Source organism: Phoca vitulina, unplaced genomic scaffold (assembly GCF_004348235.1).
Source record: "Phoca vitulina isolate PV1807 unplaced genomic scaffold, GSC_HSeal_1.0 scaffold60, whole genome shotgun sequence".
NCBI lineage: Eukaryota > Metazoa > Chordata > Mammalia > Carnivora > Phocidae > Phoca > Phoca vitulina.
In genome coordinates this window covers 4,554,828-4,575,680 of record NW_022589763.1, presented here as the reverse complement: position 1 = coordinate 4,575,680, position 20,853 = coordinate 4,554,828, and the positions used below count along the sequence as shown (strand labels likewise).

The 20,853-nt window shown below is 44.2% G+C and overlaps 1 protein-coding gene across 7 annotated transcripts in view; it reads right to left on the bottom strand.

Moving 5' to 3' along the window:
• Positions 1 to 20,853, bottom strand: part of STS (steroid sulfatase) — a 548,358-nt gene that overhangs the window by 428,052 nt on the left and 99,453 nt on the right. The window lies entirely within an intron of this gene.

Sequence of the window (20,853 nt, the reverse complement as noted above, 5' to 3'; positions counted from 1 at the left end):
GGAGAAATGTTCAATTTTAATACAGTTCCATCTTTACAAAAGAAAGGGAGATCATTTGCTCTTGAGTTCTCTGAAGATGGGAAGGAAATGCTCCCGTACATGGCAGCTAACCCACATTGATCCCAAGAGGGACGCAATGCAATCAGAAAGCCCATTTGTGGCAGGGTTCTTAGAAGGTTTAGTCATTGAACCAAGTGTCACCTAGAAGCATCATTTGAAACTCTAGGCATTATGGAGTGATTCTGTACAGAGACATGAGAAAGCATTCTGGAAAATCAGGCCCTGAGATCATGACCCACTTAGAGGAAGGTGCAATGGGTTCTGAAGATATAAAGAAGTCTACCAGTTTCCCTTATTCAGTGCAAAACACCAAACCATCAATGTTCTTCTTCTTTTTTTTTTTTAAAGATTTACTTATTTATTTTTGAGAGAGAGAGAAAGCGAGGGTGGAGGAAGGGGCAGAGGGAGGGAGAGAATCCTTTTCCTTCTACTTTCCTTTTTCTTGTCACATCTTATTCCCCACACTTAAGACTGTATACTACCCGCCCACATAGCAATGCTTCAACACAATCACAGTTTCGACAAAAGCAGTAAGAGTAACAGGTACCATTTACTGAGCAGTCTCTGCCCGCAAATGACTATTACACACTCTCTTATTTAGACACTTGAAACCCTGTGAGTAAACAGTGTAGGCTTCCTTTCTCAGATGGGAGGAACTGCGCTCTGTAAGGACAGTGACCTGCTCAAGCTCACACTAAGTTAGGAAGTTGAAGAGCCAGGAAGTAAGGGTTAAACCTTATTCCAAAGGCCAGATTCAAAAACCTTACATAGTTAACTGGATGGACTCAATGAGAATCACAGAGCACTAAACAACATATAAGGGGAGAAAAATAGAGACACCTACTGAAATACTCCTGGATAAAATGTTATCATAGCTGCTTGTCTTCTTCAAATTAGTAGAGGAAGAAGGGAAGGGAGGATGGGGTATAGATTAAACAAGATTAGGCATGAGTTCACAGCTGTTCAATGCACATCAGGGACACATGCAAGTTTACTGCACTTTTCTGTCTACTTTCTTTTATGCCTAAATTTTCCATAAGAAAAAAAATAGATGCTGCTTGAAGACAGAAGGGACTGAAATATGGACGATCTGATTAGGACGTTGCTGTCAGCTGTCAGATCAGAAGTAAATGAGGGTCAAACTAGAGGAACACAATTTGTGATCTCCACAGAGAACCATATACTCATATGCTGCCAGTTTAATTTCGTAAGTTAACGCATGCACTTATACTCTGATTGAGATATTAGGGTCTGACTCCACTTTTGATGCTTGACTGCGAAGAGCTCTTAAGCCTCGCCAGTCCTTATCTGACTTGTGCCCAATAAGCCAATAAGAAAGCCTGGGTGCTGCCCCCTGCAGTGATGTGGGAGATTCAAGCTATGCCAGCCCCTGCCTGAATGCCCCACCCAGTCCCTGCCTCCTCCCACCATGAAAGGTCAGTCATTCTCCTTTCCCATCACTCTCAAGCTATTTTCAGACCAGCCTGGGAGCAACCTTGCTCCCCGACCCCCAGAAAGCCTCATTATGTGAGTAATAAACCTTTTCATAGACTCTTGCTGTAGGTGTGGCATCATTAGTCTAGACATGGGAACCAAATTTGGGAGGGGGACCATCTCATTACTGCAGGATAACCCACAGCAATTGAAATTTTACAAGGACGCCAGGTATCCCTTGCAGCAGGAATGATAAGTGAATATGAGCACATCCTACCTGGCACATAGGTCATGCCCTGGTGGGTACAAGCCCTCTGCTTTGGGGCTGCACCTTTACCTATGTGGTCCAGAAAAGGAGGACAGGGGCTGCAGAGTCAACTCTCCACAGAGGTGGCACGGATGACTTCTGAAGCAAAAGCAAAACCCAAGTCATCTGTTACAAGACATATTTTTGCTATTTGATTGCCAATGCCACAGGCTACAGTATGTTCAATCTTCCTCAATTTTTTAACTCACATAATAAACATTCCAAGAAGCCACACCATATACATAAATGCCATACTCAGAACCAAGGAATAAGATGCATGAGGGCCATTTTAGATTTGTCTCCCATGATAAATCATTATCAGGCAGACGTTGATTGTGCTGTTATTTGGTACAGCAAAGCAAATCACCTGTGTGCTTGGGGATATTTGGCTCTAACACTAATTTAAGCTGTATCATTCTGAATATGGTAATTAGTTTAATGAGTTAAAGTAGGGAGCAGAAATAAGACAATATAACCTCCACTTATACTTTGAAGGAAAAATGCCCCTTTTGACTCATACAACAGTTTCTAAGTAAAATAATACAGACTAAGCAGTTAGCAGAGGACTGAAGATTTTACTTCCTTGTGTTGTAATTAGTATTTTGCAAAAGGGTGTGCAACCATGCACCTCCATTTCAAATATAATTCACCTTTCATGTAAGAAACTTTTTTTAAAATGTGTCATCCATGATAATTTGTATGGACACAAAACCTGCACACAAATATTTATAGCAGTTTTATTTATAATTGTCAAAACCTTGGAAACAACCAAGATGTCCTTTAGTAGGAGACTGGATGAACTACAGTCCACCAATGGAATATTATGCACGCTAAAAAGAAATGAGCCATCTAGCCATGAAAAGACATGGAAGAACTTGAAATGCCTGTTGTCTGGTGAAAGAAGCCAATCTGGAAATGCACATACTATAGGATTCCAACTACGCGATGTGCTGGAAAAGGCAAAACTACGGAGACAGTAAACAGATCAGTGGTTGCCACAGCCTTAGATGGGGAAGGGAGAGGGCAGTGAATAAGCAGCACAGGGGACTTTTTAGGGCAATGAAAGTATTCTGTCTGATACCATAATGGTGGGCACATGTCATTATACCTCAGTCCAAATCCACAGAATGCAGGATTCCAACAGTGAACCCTACTGTAAACTATGACGTTTAGTCGATAACAATGCATCAGCATTGATTCATCAACTGCAAAAAATGTACTGCACTATTTCAAGATATTCTAAGGGGAACTGTGTGCAAAAGAAAGGGATAATATGAAAACTGTACTTACTACTCAATTTTTCTGTAAACTTAAAACTGCTCAAAAAATAGCCTGCTACTTTTTAAAAAGCACCTTTTCAGATTCAGTGTCCCATCCAAGACTCCCTCATCCACATATTCAACCACGTATTAGGAAGCACCTACTGAACACGGGCTTTGTGCTGAGGGCTGGGGACTCAGAGCCTCCTGGAGACCCGTTTTCTTTGTTCAAGCTAGCTACAACTCCTTTTTACCATTTCCCCGGCAGGCTCTTTCCATCTCCAGATGATCCTGTGGTGGCACTTACTACCCGGACTCCTTCTACTGAAATACATACCATATCTTTCCCCATCCCAACATGCCCCCCTTCCCCATCCCAACATGCCCCATTTCCTCCAAATCCCAGTACTCCAAATGACCATGTTAAGATATTCACTTTGTCCCCATCAATTTTTCTCATTCATTGCCTAGAGTGATGACTTCATCTTTTTCATCAAAATGCCCTATACAGTTGGGCTGGGATTAATACCAAGGGAATCTAGCTGAGGTCACCATGCATCTACAAACCATAGAGTATTTGGCCTAATGTGTGCAGAAACTGTCAGATTTCTGATTTCCTTTGTGTTCTTTCCTCAACAAAAGACGCACTCTGGATCCCATACAGTTTAGGTCTTATGCCAGAATCTCATTTGTAAAGCCCAGAGTCCATCAACTGTTTAAATTTTCATAAGATTGATCCCATAAAGGTCTAACATATTTCTCTCCTAAAAATTCTGAACGGAAATCTCCCATGAGAACAAATGCTGGTGTATTATTCTTGCTTTCAGAGCAGTGTGCTGCAAGTCAGACGTCCACAAATATTATTTTTCAGTAAGGTTCTCAAGGTGTAATGATACCAATTCATACAGGATGATAGTTCTGAATTACCGATGGTGGGCTGCAGGATAGCTTATAAATGAAATGTGTTATTTCCAAAGCTTTCGCACATTGTTCCCTGAATGAAACAAATACAGAAAATAAACCATTTCAGGAGCACTGTGTTATTTAACTGGGGACAAGAGCGAGCTTATCAAAAAAACAAGAACTTCAGACCAGAGTTTTGTACACTGAAGGGACACAACTTGGAAATGTACAAATGTGGCTCCTTCCTTCTCCAGGTGTGAATGTGGCTTCCGGAGGAAGCCTAAATTCAACACAGTTCCTTCATTCCATTTATTCATTCTACAAACAACTGGTAAGCCGCTGTTGAGAATCAGGCGGTGGCGCTCCATGCAGGAGACAGAAGGCTTCCCAATGCACATGCCAAATTCTACGTTTTGCTCAAGAAAGAAGCTATCAAACAGAACTAAGTACTCAAGCTCTGCCTCCTGGCTTCTAATAGGACCAGACCTGGTTTGAATCCTAGGTCCCCAGAGTGCTCAGTGGGCTTCTTTGCTTCTAAGTCAGAGATAATAATGTAAAATAGTTAAAGTGTTGCCAGGAGGCACCAAAGGAGGAGAATTTCATCCCAAACAGCCCAAGACTGGTCCCACTATGATTGCTCAATGCATCCTAGCTCTTACAATGGACTTAAAAAATGGGCTTGCCTAACTGAAGACTTGTGACTTCAGCTGATTTGGCTTTCTTTTTTCTCCTACGAGGTAGGTCAGCTCAGACAAAATATTGGAGCAAAATGCTGTGAAGTAACTATTTACCCTTTTGGAAGCACTGTGCTCATTAAGGAAAAAACTGTCTCAAGCAGCCACAAAACATGAATAATTAAGAAAATTTCCACCTACTCAACATGACTCCAGGGAACACAAAGAAACCCTAAAAAGGTCCCCTAAAACTATTTTAGTAAGTGTTTTATCTGATCAACAGGTTAATGGTGGGACTGAAATAATCCCACTGGGGTTGGAAGCTGAAGATAAATAAACGAGAGTAGCTAATTATAGCCCCTAGTGGTGGGACTCTCCATCGGGCATGTGCAATGCTTGGAATTGGTCTAGAAAGCTGGCTTTAACCTGTGTCCTCGTGCTCTCCCAAATCCATCATTGACGGGCACAGAGAAATCTGTCAGTGGCCCTAAAGAGGCAATTCTTTCTTAGCTTATATAGAACTAGAAGTATAGCCAACATCCCATATATCAGGACATATCAGTCAATGTACAGATAGATTTATTTTATCTCCGGTTGGAAGCAATGCCCATTGAATTCAGGTAAACCTGACCTAGTACTTCCTTCCAAAACAAGATTTCCAAAACTTTGATCCTGATCTTCTCTATGACATGGACCTCAGAGATTCCCCCAGATGGGGCACTGGAAAGCCTATGAGTTATCTACAGTATAAAATCAAGTTCAAAAGCTTACACATAAAAAAACAGTATACGAGCAAAAATAAAATTCCTGGGATTGGATTATTTATCTGCCCTCCTTAAGTCACCCGAGATACGAATATGATGCGCTGGCTTCCGTGGTGTGGAGGGGAGAGTTGATGTTCTTTGTTATGACTTTTGTTTTGTGAGGGTATTTTTAGAGAAGAGCAAGCAAAATATTGTAAAAGGTAAATGGACGTTGTGGCGTTCTGCCTTACTAGACTCGGATCTAACACAGCTACTGCCTGAAATGCAGTCTGGGTCTCGATTCTTCGCATGGTGCCTGTACGTGAAGGTCTAAGGAGGCTCCGAACATCAAAGTCTTGCAGGATGATTTCAGACACTAAGGAAGTGGGGGTAAGAGGGTGAACGCCCCCCTGTGTTGTATATCCATGCCTGAGTGATGCGAGAAGGATGCCGGCTTCCGCTGTCACTAATAACCAAGCAAGAGAAAAGGGGCTGGAACGCTCTCCCCAGCAAGCGACCGTTGCGAGCATGGCTGCCACACGTGAATTCTGGAGGAGCCGGGGACCATCCCTCCCAAGGCCTTTAACAGAAGGATAACTTCCTCCCTGGCCGCCATGGGTGAGATATCCATGGACATACCCAGTGCCAGATCTTGTTTGATTTCAATTCAATCAGACTCACCATACCCATTAACGTGGGGATCACCCTTTCATTACCTCACTGACTTTCACATCTCCCAAGGGAACATGAAAATTTCACTCAAAACATGTTTAGAAGAAATCCCTCATCATTTTTGCAAAAAGCTATGGGAAAGTAACCCAATGTGACAGCAAGACAGTGATTAGGCTGCTTTAGGCATTAATGTAGGTATTTTGTTTTCCGTTCTTCTGGGTGATGAAGACTAATAATCAAGACCTTGTATTTAGAACATAGGTTCCCTAGCACATTCATACCACACATTAGCGTTCTTCCACTTTTAATGGGCTGATCGATCACCTTGGGAACCACGTTAACATGAAGACTCTGATTCAGTACATCTGGGGCCTTCGGAACTTCTAAAACACTCCTCAATGACACCTGTCTGAAGGCCATACTTTTAGAAGAAAGCTTATATGTGACTAAATGTTTAATAAACACTAACATATAATAAAAGGATATGGTTGGTATTTTACGGATTTCAGGAACTGCAACAATATTGAGATTTGGGTACAGTTTCAATTTCACACCTAACTTTTACACCCAGGAAAGAAACATAATAACGTAGACTCGGGATTATTAGGGCAGTTAGGAAATGGAAAAGCCTAGGATTTCAATGTTGCTTTTCTACAGATAACCCTTTGCTCACTTTTGCTGGAACTTCTCGCTCCAGTCAGTTCTTGTCTGAGCTCCCCTTGTTTCTGGGAAATGCATCCTTATTTTGTGCTGTACCTGGTTGTTATGATAATGTTGTGATTTCCTCCATTAAGCCTGTCTCTGCCCTCATCACAGTTGTAATGTGTGATTTATCCCCTGCACCTGCATCTGCTCTCACCATCTGGGGTGCTTTCATGGCTCAACTCCGAGATTTTCTTGGGTTAAAAACAACCTGTGTTGTTTTTTTTTTTTTTTTTCCCCAGGGCATTGCATTGGCTGGGAATAATCTGAATAATTCCAGCCCGTTCTCATTCCCGGTGAGCTCACCGGTGTTCTGCGGTGAGGAAAATGCATGCAGAACAACAGTGTCACTGGGCGCCTGGGTGGCTCAGTTCGTTAAGCGACTGCCTTTGGCTCAGGTCATGATCCTGGAGTCCCTGGATCGAGTCCTGCATCGGGCTCCCTGCTCGGCAGGGAGTCTGCTTCTCCCTCTGACCCTAACCCCTCTCATGTGCTCTCTCTCATTCTCTCTCTCTCAAGTAAATAAATAAAATCTTTAAAAAAAAAAAAGAAGAAGAAGAACAGTGTCACTGTGTCTGTTCAGTGCAATCACACACGTGTGGGAGGAAACCCAACACTGGCACAACTGTGAGCCAGAGGAAGCCACGCCGAGTGCGTGCTTGAGGTCACTGCTTCCCTAGGGTCCTAAACATCACAGGGCTGACCTGGGCAGCGGGGGCTCCAACTACTGGTGGGGAACTGTTTTCAAGGGCACTGCTCAGAGGGAGCATATGGCCTTCCCACTCTTGATCGGGCCATGCCATTGTACTTCCTGCACTTTACTGTCTGCTAAAAAATAAGGTTTGGGGGCTCTGGGGGCAGCCCTTTGCTCTTTTGAATGGCCACCGGCTGAACCTGCCCCGGGGAGTTATCCAGGCTGTGTCATGGTGTGCAAGGTTGAATTGTTATTGTGATGCTCAGCCACACCATCCACACTCACTTTTATTTTAGGACTGGGTTTTTTGTTTGTTTGTTTTTTGGCATTGGGTTCTACCATCCATAAAGCTGAAGGTACACAATTGAAAATTCTGTTTCCTTTCATGGACACCCTGCATGTAAATCACAGAGTCAAGCCCTCCTGGGCACCCTGGCTCACACCACACCGAGTTCCTCTCTTGGGTTTTGCTCCTAATCAGTGTGACCTTCAGGTTTCCTTATGTGTAGCTCCCCTGCAATGTCTGCCGAACTCCAGGGTGAAGGGCTGGCTTGACGGGGAGATCTCAAGCTCCTAGGGGAGAGTTCAGTTGTTCCTACCAAGGCTCTGGGCAGACAGACTCTTCTGGAGAGTGTGAGGTCCAGAGCGGGCCATCTCAAGTAGAAGCTACAGTAGCAATCATATTAAAAGATGGTGTGAATTCATGTTTACTTTTTCATCACAGACTTTCTTCTCATCCATGAACTATTTCCAAGAGTTTGAGATCTCCCCATCAAGCCAGCGCTTTGCCCTGGAGTTCGGCAGACATTGCAGGGAAGCTGCACCCTGGTAAACTGAAGGTCACATTGATTATGAGGCATAATATGCACATTTCAAGCAAAGATGTTTCACACATCTGGGAAACAATAATAATAATAAGTAGTCATCGTAGTATTTGTTGAGCATTTTGAGCAAGCCAGGCACCATGCATTGTGCTCTCAACACACGACTTCACAGAATCTGATTCACTGATTCCACTAATTCAAGCAGGTGGAATAAATCTCTACAGGGGGACCATTGTACCCGATCTTCTGACGAGCCCTGAGTGGGTCCTGACTTAAAAGCAACAGGTATTCAAGAGTCCAGATATCCCTCCAGCTCATGGAGGTAACACTATATCCTGGCTGGTGGGCAATCACGCACAAGCTACTTCACCCCTCAAAACCTCACTTTCTCACCTGTAAACGACACATGACAAAAATACCTCCCCGTAAACTCATTAATCCACGTGCAACGCTTCAATAAGTTACCAGAATATCACCAAATGATTTCACAGGTTATGGACTGTTGGTCAATAAACGTTTCTCATTCTCACACTGGCGGTTGCGGCTACCATTGGTATTATTAAAATGCGCCCACATGTTTTATTAATCCTGTTTGAATTAATTGGGACTTGATTTCCTGGATAATTTATGATGTTATTTTCTTTATGGAAAGGATTTATCAAACAGCATTAAAATCGATTCCTTTTAATTCGAGATGTAAATTCAAGGTAAAATAATATCCGTCGAAGCCCGAGAACGTGAAATTAAGCTTTGGCCTTTGTAAAAACGGTAACACTCCTACAGAGTTTATGAAACCCAGAGGTTAATGATTTATGAACTAAATTAATTTGGAGAACCAGAATCAATATTCCACACAATGCATTTACAGCTACATATTACAGCAAAATGTTTGTTGGGATTGCCAGATGTGCCTTGGTCCTGCCCCGGTGACCTTCCCCTTGTTTCTCCGTCCCCTACTCTGTAGTCTTTACACCCCTGGGCTAAGGATGCAAAAACCCCTTTTTGCAGAAAATGGACTACTTTGCCACAAATGCAGTTTTACTGGAAACTCACATAGGAATGGAAGAGAAAGGAAAATGTGCACTGTACACGTTTCCTTTATTCTTCCTGCCTTGTCATTGGGTTTTTCTGATACTGTGATTTACGTGAAGCTTTCCAGATGTGCATTCGTGCAGCGCACACATACCATCAAAAATTGGTTAATGGAGAAAAGCATGCACTGTTGAAGATAAGGATGAATCTGTTAGAACAAAGCACCTGGAATGAAGGCAGTTGAGAGCAGAGTCTGGGACCGAGCACAGCAACTATGCAGCGTGTCCAAAGGGTGGGCAAATGGGTCAGAAGGAGTCATGGAGGAAGAGACAGGAAATAACTTTAAGAGCGCCACCCATACAAGACAGGGGAAGAGAGATGATTAGATGGTTCTAACTTTATGTCCCTGGTGGCCCTAATGTGTCTATGTCTTTAACCACACACTATTTGGCTCTCTGGTAGGAACTGCATCCTTTACTCTTTAGAAAGTGCTGAGCACAAAGCCTGATAAACATGCTTGGGGAGCTCATGTCCAGTGGGCACCAAGAGTCTCACTTTCCAACGCCAGGAGGCCCCCCAAGTGCACAGATGCCTCATTCTGCTGAGCAGATGGTGACAGAAGGCCAATGGGATCTGCAGAGCTAACCTCCAGAGGGCCGATGGGATCTGCAGAGTTGACCTCGAGAGGGCCAATGGGATTTGCAGAGTTGACTTCCAAAGGGCCAATGGGATTTGCAGTACTGACCTCTAGAGGGTCAATGGGATTTGCAGAACTAACCTCCAAAGGGCCAATGGGATTTGCAGAACTGACCTCTAGAGGGCCAATGGGATTTGCAGAACTAACCTCCAAAGGGCCAATGGGATTTGCAGAGTTGACCTCCAGAGGGCCAATGGGATTTGCAGAGCTGACCTCCAGAGGGCCAATGGGATGTGCAGAACTGACCTCTAGCGGACCAATGGGATTTGCAGAGTTGACCTCCAGAGGGTCAGTGGGATTTGCAGAACTGACCTCTAGCGGGCCAATGGGATTTGCAGAGTTGACCTCCACAGGGCCAATGGGATTTGCAGAACTGACCTCCAGCGGGCCAATGAGATTTGTAGAGTTGACCTCCAGAGGGCCAATGAGATTTGCAGAGCTGACCTCCAGAGGGCCAATGGGATTTGCAGAACTGACCTCCAGAGGGCCAATGGGATTTGCGGAGTGACCTCCAGAGGGCCAATGGAATTTGCAGAGTTGACCTCTAGAGGGCCAATGGGATTTGCAGAGCTGACCTCTAGAGGGCCAATGGGATTTGTAGAACTGACCTCTAGAGAGCCAATGGGATTTGTGGAGTTGACCTCCAGCGGGCCAATGAGATTTGCAGAGCTGACCTCCAGCGGGCCAATGAGATTTGCAGAGCTGACCTCCAGAGGGCCAATGAGATTTGCAGAACTGACCTCCAGAGGGCCAGTGGTATTTGCAGAGCTGACAGTCACAAGCCTGGATGTCATCCTTCTTCCTAAAATAAGGGCAAGCCCTGCGACCTCTCCCATGGTTGCTATCAGAGCAGAAAGCCAAACTGATACCAAACAGCAGGCAAATGGCATTTCAGTCAGTGAGCCTGGGAAGCGATAGCCCTGGCCTATGACTTGCCGTTCCAGGGCCACCTAGACCCGGGTAGGAGCAAGGTAAGAAGAGCCTTCCACCAAATAAGGAAATACTTTAGGTAGGGCTGTGGAGCAATCGCAGGTGGGGGGATTGAAAGCTTTCTTCCATGAGAATAACGGCCCTACTCCGGGAAATGGCCTTTCTGAGGCTGGCCACCATGGCACGGGCATGAACTCCAGAGCGAGGTCATGAAAAACAAAGCTGTGGACAAAACCAAGCAGAGGCCACGTGCGGAGCCACACTAGCTAGGGGATCTCTTGACTGTTGGTGAGACTGTCTGGAAGGAATGATGCAGGATATTCATGTTCAAGCAAATACAGACGCAGATGAGTGCATACTCTCTAGTATGGATCCCACCCATATTCACCAACCCTTGTGGCTGTCCTGAGTCCATTTACACTGTTCTGGTCAAGGATTCCCTTTCTCCTCCCCCAGTCTAATGGACTGCAACCTGCATGGCCCAATGATATATGAGCAACACCCGCTCCTATCCAGTAGAGCTGGGTTTTGTACGGAATCCTCCCCCTGCTGGGATGCCCTCCCAGAAAGACCCCTGTGCATAAAATGACAAAGCATTCAGAGACGGAGGCATCCACCCTATGTGTGAATATGGTAATTCCTCCCGTGTCAAAATAAATCACAATGTCCTCTGACTTCTCTTCCTCCCCTTTGCTTAGCTGCAAGGCAGCAGGAAACAAAACCAAAATGTCAAGTTGTGTAAACAAGGCGAAATGGTTTTTTTTTTCCCCTCATAGTCCTCGAGGCTTCAGAGATTGTCAAACAAGCTTATTGACTGTAGGTTTTCTTCTGCCTAAAGTGCGGCATATTTACTTGTTAAAATTCAGACGCATAAATGCATTTATCCGATGGTTGTTACTGATGAAACTTGGCAACATACAGCAGTGCCGACAAAGGCACCTGACAGGCAATTCCACCTTCCAATGATTTAAGTTAAAATACTTAAAATGCTGTAATTCTGTCATGTTCTCTCCCGAGTATTGTCTTACTTCAGAATGAAACGATATTATGACAACAGTGTTCTTTCATAACCACTTTCTATTAACTGGAGATGTGCACATACGCAGAAGTTACATTTTGCCCCGACTGGCTCAAAGGAGATTTTGCAGGTGAATGTCACTGAGGATTTGTTCTACAATTTCAGGAACTGATAAACATCAGAGGCCCATGGTGCGCCTACAGTTGGAGACGTTAAATGAACGACATCGAGTGTGCAGTACAGGGAGCACCCACTTAACTCCAAAAATGACAGACATCTGTCCCCATTTTAACTCCCTGCATCGATGGCGTCTGCGGTACCCAGTGGACAAGACCTGTTTTGGATCGAGAAGGAGTCATTTATGGAAATACGCTACTTTATAATCTGCCTTCACTTTTTTCCTACTGCTCGGGAGCAAATAAAATGACGTACAGAGTCCTGCCATAAAGAAACTGTCCTTCCCAAATGCTTGAGTCCCTAAGGAAACAGAAGAGCCCTGAGCCATCACTGTCTCCAGCCCGGAGCTCCGGCCACCATGTTGAGAAATGCGGCTCCGGTGCCTGAGCCCAGCAGTCAGCTCAGAACACGGACGGTGAGCAACCAGCAGACTCTGAGCAAACCTGAATTTCCGTTCCACAGGGCTCCTTGGAGATGCAACTTACAGACTGTAGGCACACAGTCATGCTCCAATCATCTCCAAGGACAGAGACTATGGAAAGATGGCGATTCATTCTGTTTTCTCACGGGCAGGCAGCAAACCAAAGGTCCCAAGAGGCTAGTCCATGAAATTGTGCCCTGGGACATCTATGGCCGTGTGCTTCCTGCCTCCGCCAAACAAGCATTAGGAAGTCGGTGCAGAATGACAGGAGGAAGTGAGTGGAAGGTGTGTGTGCGGCCATGATAATAATAACAGGACACTGTCGAGGTCTTCATACATCCCGGGCATGCTTCAACACATCCCAGCAACACAGCCCATGGTATAATCCCATTTTACAGATGAGCAAAGAGAGGCCCAGTGAGAATGGTGATCTGCCCTGGCTTGCCCGCCAGGGGGTCCTGGGGCTGCAGCAGAACCTCAAGCATCTGGCCCCAAAGTCTCTGCCCTTCCCCAGCACTCCTGCTGCCACCAACATGCACAAGTCACATGTCATGAGGCCATCCGTCCCGCTTAATACCATTTGGGGCACAAAGGCATGGTCTTGGGTCTGAATTCCGCCCCTGCCCCTTGCAAGCTGTGAGAGCTTGCTGGGGCAAGCCACTTCCCTTCCATATGCCTAGGTTTCCATATCTGCAAAGCGGACTAGTGAGGGCCTGTCCTCAGGGGACTGGATGAGGACTAGGATGGATGCATAATGCCCGGAGAGAGAAGGTGGCCCCGAGTAGAGATGGGGATGCTTATTATTAGTGGCATTCAGTGTCATTACGGCAGGGGGCAGGTGGTAACACTGTGGCAATGGTACATCCGGAATGACAGAGGAAACCGGAAGAGACAGGAGATGCGAACACATGACCCTAAGCCTCCAATTTAACACAGCCAAGAACAGTTCACATCCCTAACGGCCTTTTGAGAACAGTCTTATTAGGTGGAAGAAAGGACCGAGCTCATGAATTGCTTCCTTTTTATTAAATTATATGTTCAGTAACATGCTAGAAATGTCTTCTAATGATCCCTAATTGTTCTTTTCCTGTTCTAAATGCAAAAATCAATCTGGCTTTAACACACGTTGTTGTATCCTGGAAACAAGGTGAATATACGCTAGTTTCTGCCCCCTTCCTATCTCTAACTCTCTTTAAAAGTGAAACAACTAATCTGGAAGAAATACAAGTGGAAACCATCAAGGGGAAGCAGAGCGGGGTTCCAGGAGCACACCTGGAGCTTTGGGAAGCAGGTGGGATCACCAGTGAGGTCAGGATGCCCCATGGCATCAGCCACCTGCTCCCTCCTTGGTGCCCAGGAAGATGGTGGGGAGCAGAGCAGGAATGTCCTGCTGGGGACATTTGGGGACAGCCTCTCCCCTATGTGATCTCAAGGGTTTACGTCTCTGGCCAGAAGGAGAAAAAACACCTGAGAGGAACAGGTAGCGGGGGAGGGGTGCAATAGACAGTCCTGCATGCCCTAATGGACTTTAGCACCAAATCTACTGGTGACGACACAGGGATGAACCTGTCAGCACTGCCCACTCACAGAGCAGACCTTCCCTGATGCATCGTCTCGTGCTGGTTACCCCGGGAGGTGACCACTGGACTACACCTACCTGGCTGAAAGCAGCCACAGGGTTCTCTTTAGTGTGAACTCTGCATAGGCCTTGCAGAAAGAGCCTGACCTGATGCCTGCTGCCCAGAGGCAAAGTACAGTCCTGGGACACCACACCCCTTCTTCCTTAACAACCACGCTAGCCAAGAACGCTGAGCATCTGAGCCCAGTAGCCATAGGCAAATGGTCACACACATGTTCCTTTCCATACTTTACGTACCTAACAGTAAAGCATGAGACCATACACATATCTGGAGGAAACACAAGAGAAAAGGTACGTAATTTCGTAGGTAGAAAAAGCCTTTTTAAAACCCATCATCAATCCCCAAAGTCACAAAGGAGAGGCTCTTAACTCTGACCACAGAAATTCACCACAAAAGGGTCTACAAATAAAATGAAAAGACAAAAAAGCAGGGAAGTATTTGTAACATACAACAAATAAACTACTAATGTCCTTAATATGTAAAGAGCCCATACAAATGATTAAGAAAAAAAAGATGGACAATCCAATAGAAAAGCATTCAAGAGATACAAGAATGGAATTCTTAGGAGAAAAAACATAACTGTGGATGAAAATGTATAGTTTCAATGGCAGGTGTAACAGGAAGGAAAACTGAAATGGTGAAATAGCATTTTTCACCCGAGAAATATAAAAGTAAACATCTTTTCAGAATCATAATACCTAGAGTTGTTGAGATTATGAGAAAATTAGCATTCGCACAGATAATCAATGGGTGCCCCACTGTAGAGGGTCATCCATGTCCTGTAAACCATCGCTCACAAGGGAGTCCTCAAACATACATCTCAGAAAGTGACAATAATGGAAAATCTTGCCACAGCTGATTTTATTTTCATTTATCATAAATTCATTTACTTTTTCTTCAAGGCTGGAAGGTGTATGAACCTAAATAAAATTATATCCTAGGAACAACACCACATATACGATGTTGAGGAAGCCCCGTATTTTGAAAGTATACATTAAGTGCTCTGACATGGCTGCACTGAACATTTCCTGAATTCTTTTGCGCATGTCCCAAAGCTTAGTGCATACTTTTGCAAATCAAGCATGCGATTTTTTATAGTGTCTCTTGATTAAATCAGTTTGACAACTGTGGAGAGAAAATTATACCTGGGTGGGTCTGTATTAGACATCCCTTTACAATTTATGGGTTATCCTCATTTCCTAGATGTCTTCCTCAAGTTTCCACAACCTCATTAGGTATCCTGCATTCAGGTAAACAGTGGTCTATAAGGACTATTTCATTTCTCTCCTGGCTAGATATGCTGGAATAAAAAATGTGCCCATTAGGCAGGGGTGTTGTAATAGCAGGCCCCATCAAAAGTCCCTGGGAAGATACTGTCTGTCGGCAAGCTCTATGTCATGATTATCTTGGTAAGAAGGGCTTATGGTGACAAGACCGGATGTCGTATTTTTTCTGATTCAGAGCTGAGGTGTCACTCCAAGCATATACCCAAGATTTGAGAGTCTGGGATAAACTAGTAGAGTTCCTTGTTTTGTTGTCTTTTTTTTTTTTTTAAAAAACATCAATTTCCACTTTGGGGAATTAGCATAACACTGAAGTTATTGAATTAAGCAGATTTTACAAACTCTGCCAAAAAAATATGCTATTTAGGATGCACTTGAAGAGACACCTGATGCCAAAGGACCCCATGTGTACACACACACACACACACACACACACACACACACACGCATGCTCCCAAGCAACTTAAAGTCTTCTGAAAATTCCAAAAGGGAATTTTCAATGAAGAGAAGCACCAGTGTGAAAATAAAATCCAATTTGTTGCTTGAGTTGAGTTTTAATAATTGTGTCATAGATGCCTTGGGATTCAGAAATGGCGAGTGCTGGCTGAGTAGTTAAACTATGCTTTGTAAGTAAACTGAGTGCTATGGTCAGCAGCGGCAACTTGGAGAAGACCAGACAGCCTTAGCTCTTCATCGGCTCATCCTGGGACTAGGGGGTTAAGAAAATGTGCTGACTCTGCTGCATAAATGACAACAGACTTTTTTTTTTTTGTTTAATTAAAAAAAGAAAGCCAAGAGAAATGTCTGCCCTCTTTAGGAATCAATATAATGTGGCACATGCAATTTTAACAGGTTTATTGTGTCATTCATCATATTAGTAAAGATATTTTTGGGGGGTGATCATCATCATCATCATCATCATTATTATTATTTCAGAAATCATAATGCTCAATGCTACCAAGTGTGTAGGGATCTGACACACTACTTTGGCACAACTAAGTCCCTTTTCCAGTATTATCTTCTAGTCAATTTCTTTGTATAAGTTCCTTCTACACCTCAGGGATTTTCTCTTTATTTTAGGTAGATACAGCACATGCTTTTAAACTGGTTTGTTACCAGTACTTTGAGTTACCTTTTTTGATGTCAGGAAATTTTAAATTTTATATAAGTCTATAAATATTGTCCTTTACTATTTATCTCTTTGCTTTTAAGCTTAGAAAGAGCTTGCTCAAGGATATCCCGGATAAATAAAGCCCAATTATAATAATGTCCCTGCATTCATTCGTGGGTCAGTTCTCCAAATTCAATCTGCATGGGGAATTCACTTAGATGAATGGGAAACAGCAGTACAGCACAAAACAAGATTAACCTTCTAGGTGTTCATATGCCACCTCCGCGAACGTGGGTAAGTTACTCTAGGTTCCTAAACTACAGCTCCCTGAGAAAACTGCCTTCTTTGTCTGGACCATCATCACTTCTTTCCTCTTCTCCTCATCTTTGTTATTTTCATTATCGTCATCTTCTTTATCATTCTTCATTTGTCATCATTTTCTTCACCACAACCATCATCACCATCACCATCATCTTCTTCACGAATCACCTTCAGCACCATCACCACCATCATCATCATCACCACCAGCACCATCACTATCACCATCACCATCATCTTCTTCACTATCATCATCACCATCACCACCACCATCAGCAGCAGCACCATCATCATCACCACTACCATCATCATCACCATCATCGTCATCACCAACAGCACCATCACTATCACCATCATCACCATCATCTTCTTCACTATCATCACCATCACCATCATTACCATCACCATCATCACCTTCACTATCATCACCACCATCATCATCATTATCATCTCCATCACCATCATCAGCATCCTCATCATCACCACCATCATCATCCCCATCCCCTTCATGACCATTACCACTACCATCACCATCATCATCACCACCATCATCACGATTATCACTATCATCTCCATCACCATCATCACCATCATCACCATCATCGTCCCCATCACCACCATCATTATCATCACCATCATCCTCCTCTGCAAAATCATCATCACCTCCATCACCATCATCATCATCAGAACCACCATCACTGTCTCTTTTAAGTGCATGCAAAGCACTTACCACAGTGCCAGGCACCAGCAAGGTAATTATGTCTCCCAAAGTTTAATCATCCTATTGCAATTAACATTATCATCTATTCTTAGCTGTCTGCCTTGAAAGGCCACCTTTACATTTGCATGATATTCTCTTTCTGGGCTTCCTATTCTTCTCCATCATTCTACCTATTCTGGAGCCAGTGAGTCCTAGCTTCATTTCTTTATTTTTGTTTAAACTCTACAGAGCACACTCTTAAACGCAATGCAAATTAAAAACACGTTTAAGAATTCACAATGCATCCAACCTTGGCTGCAGAAGACTGGAGGTTGTACTTGTTCTACATGAGAAGCTTAAGAGTTTTATGACAAAATGCCTCCATGTTCTGCTTCACACTGCCTAAGAGTAGGGACTGTCCTGAGCATAATTCACTGTGATGTGCCCCACAGCTACAAGGTGACAATGAGTCATGTGTTATGAGCATTTCACTCTTAATACTGCCTTCATGCCATGGAGCTGACAGATGGGGCTTTGCTGTACAGAGCTGGAAGCCAGCATGCTTTAGTGTGCACAGACCACCTCCCTTACTCCCTGAAACCTACTAAAAACCTGGAACTTTGGCTGGTGACCAACCGTTGAAATAATTTTCAAGTCTCCACTGAGTGTTTGATAAAACTGGAAGCTCAGTTAACGAATGTGTGGTCCATAATGGCTCTACATTGCTCCCTACAAAGTATACTATTATTCATCCAGTGTCTTGCCCAGACATAAACCTCCACTCTGAAAATGAGTGAAGCTAATCAGCTATTCCAGTCATAGGGGAGCTGAGCTTGGTGTCTTTCATGTGAGCGCACTCACAAGGAAGGAGCCAGCTGGATGCCCTGGCTCTCCAGTCCCTTGATGTGCTTAACACAAGAAGCTTGACTTCTTGTCCTTTATTCAAACTCCTAAAAGCACACCACACACCGGTGCATACCTGTAATAGTTCTACCTCTGCCATGTAAACACTTTCACATCCTCCCAGTCTTCCAATACCTTCCCTACATCATGTTTGGACGTGCAACCCATCACCTCCCAAGCCACCAGCCCCCCCCCCCCCCCCGCTCATTCTTCTCATTCCCCTGCCGTGGCCTGACACTTGGGTCATTCCCTAATGCCCAAACTCCAAAGCTGAATTGTCTTTTGTGATACTCTCTGGCAACATTTCAGTTATCAGTCAATTCAATGATCCATCTCCTGCCTCAACATTGGACTGAAAATTACCCAATTCCACATCTTGAGCCAACACCCAACCCCTGGTCTCCCTCCAAGCAGAACAGAGCTCAGACAGAGTCCAGTAACTTATCCCTCTGCCCACATCCCTCCATGCTTCTTGAAGGAATATCCAACCCCACTGACCCTGAGCTCCTCAAATATCGCTCATTCAGCAACCTCCTACAACCATAAAGTTTATAGTAGCTAAATGCACTTATGTCTTTTCACCTCTTCCTAGTTGGAGTTGATTGTCTTTTAAAGTGTTCTTTACCCCTGAATTCTGATACCCCATTTCTCCTACTCTTCTTGGTCTCACGGGTTCTTTTGTTTCTCTTTTGGGGATTGTTTCTATTTTGCCCTTCCTTTGAATGTTCTACCTGGCTTTCCATTTTCAGTATGCATCAGAAGTGAACACATTATTTTCACGCTTTAGAGGGAGGCCACATTTATCAAGAATATGAGTGTTTAAAAATTCAAGATAGAAAACTGATGTATTGAATCCCAAAGGAAATACACAGCATTACGGCCCAGATTACATTCCTTAGAGAACAAAAGAATCACAAAGAATATTGCCATTGCTTTCTTAGACCCTGTAATGCTAGCTGATGAGAAGTAGAAACATGGAAGTTTATTTCTAAACTTTCACCTTGAATTTCAATGGAAGTAAATCTTGAGTCATGAGTTACTCAACTGCTTTCAATATCCTTTCAAAGCAAGCTTATCCACTCCCACAGGTGGACCATTATTATCCACACAGGTAAAAGAAAGCCACATTTCCCAAGCAATCTCAGCACCTCGGACAGGGCCTTGCAAGTATCAGGCACCTGACTCCCCTGATTTCTCCCTTAAATATGATTTATTGAGCCCCTGCTGTGCTCCTGGTCTGCAGCATTCTAGAAGCAAATGTCTTCTGCATGAACCCAACCAGAGCACTTTGGCCCAGGCAAATGGGACCTACTAAGTGAGGGGTTATCCACTGCACACTACATTTCAGGGTCTCACAATGGTCCTAGAAAGAGTCCATGTTTAAATGGATAATCCATTAGACTCATGCCCAAAAAGCCAAACCCTGGTTAGAATTATGCCATGGGTCTGAGGGGCTTTGACCAACATCCAAGTCTCCTCATTTGCTTGTGTTACCTGAGGTTCTTGCCACTGTCCTGATCTGCTAAATGAGACCTTCCAATTTATTCTCCATTCCTCAGGATGGATTTGATGTGTGGCGATTGACACTGCGTGCCATGTACTCGGCTATACGCCAGGCACGGAAAGGAGGAATTCGCGCTGTACCATAACCCCCAACTTGTCTTGCATGAACCCATCTGTTATTTTCCCTTCCGGTTGGCTGTGTGTTCCATCCCTGCACCCAGAGAAGGTGGCACTGTCCAGCCCCACAGAGGGAAAGGCAGGGAGAAACTGAGGATCAGCGTATCCAACATAGGCACTAGCAGGTACTGAGCATACTGAGGTATCACAGATACTGAGCAACTGCAAACTCACTCCTGAAGACTTCTCCATGCCACCAGCAAGGTTGGTGCTTCTTCCACTAAAGAAAAAAGGCTCACGGTTTTTGTGTGAAAGAAAAAAATCCCACGTAGGCCACTGGATTCCAACCCTTGGAAGTGGCAGGAACTTTTTTTTTTTTTAATTGGAAGGTTTGATCTGAAGCTAGAGATTTACATCAGCATTCACTCATTGTTCTCGAGTTGCATCTCTCTTTGTAGGATACAGAATTTGGTACTTGAATCCTGAACAAGTGCTGATTTATGATGCCTTCCCATGGCTCTATTAATAGCACGGGGCTCTAAGTAAATGCTGAGTGCATGCAAGTTCCACCTGAATCTGAGCCAACACCCGACTCCTGGTCTCCCTCCAAGCAGAACAGAGCTCAGACAGAGTCCAGTAACTTATCCCTCTGCCTACATCCCTCCATGCTTCTGGAGGTATCGTCTGGATCGGTACAAGCCACAGAGAAGAAACCAGGGACAGCAACCACC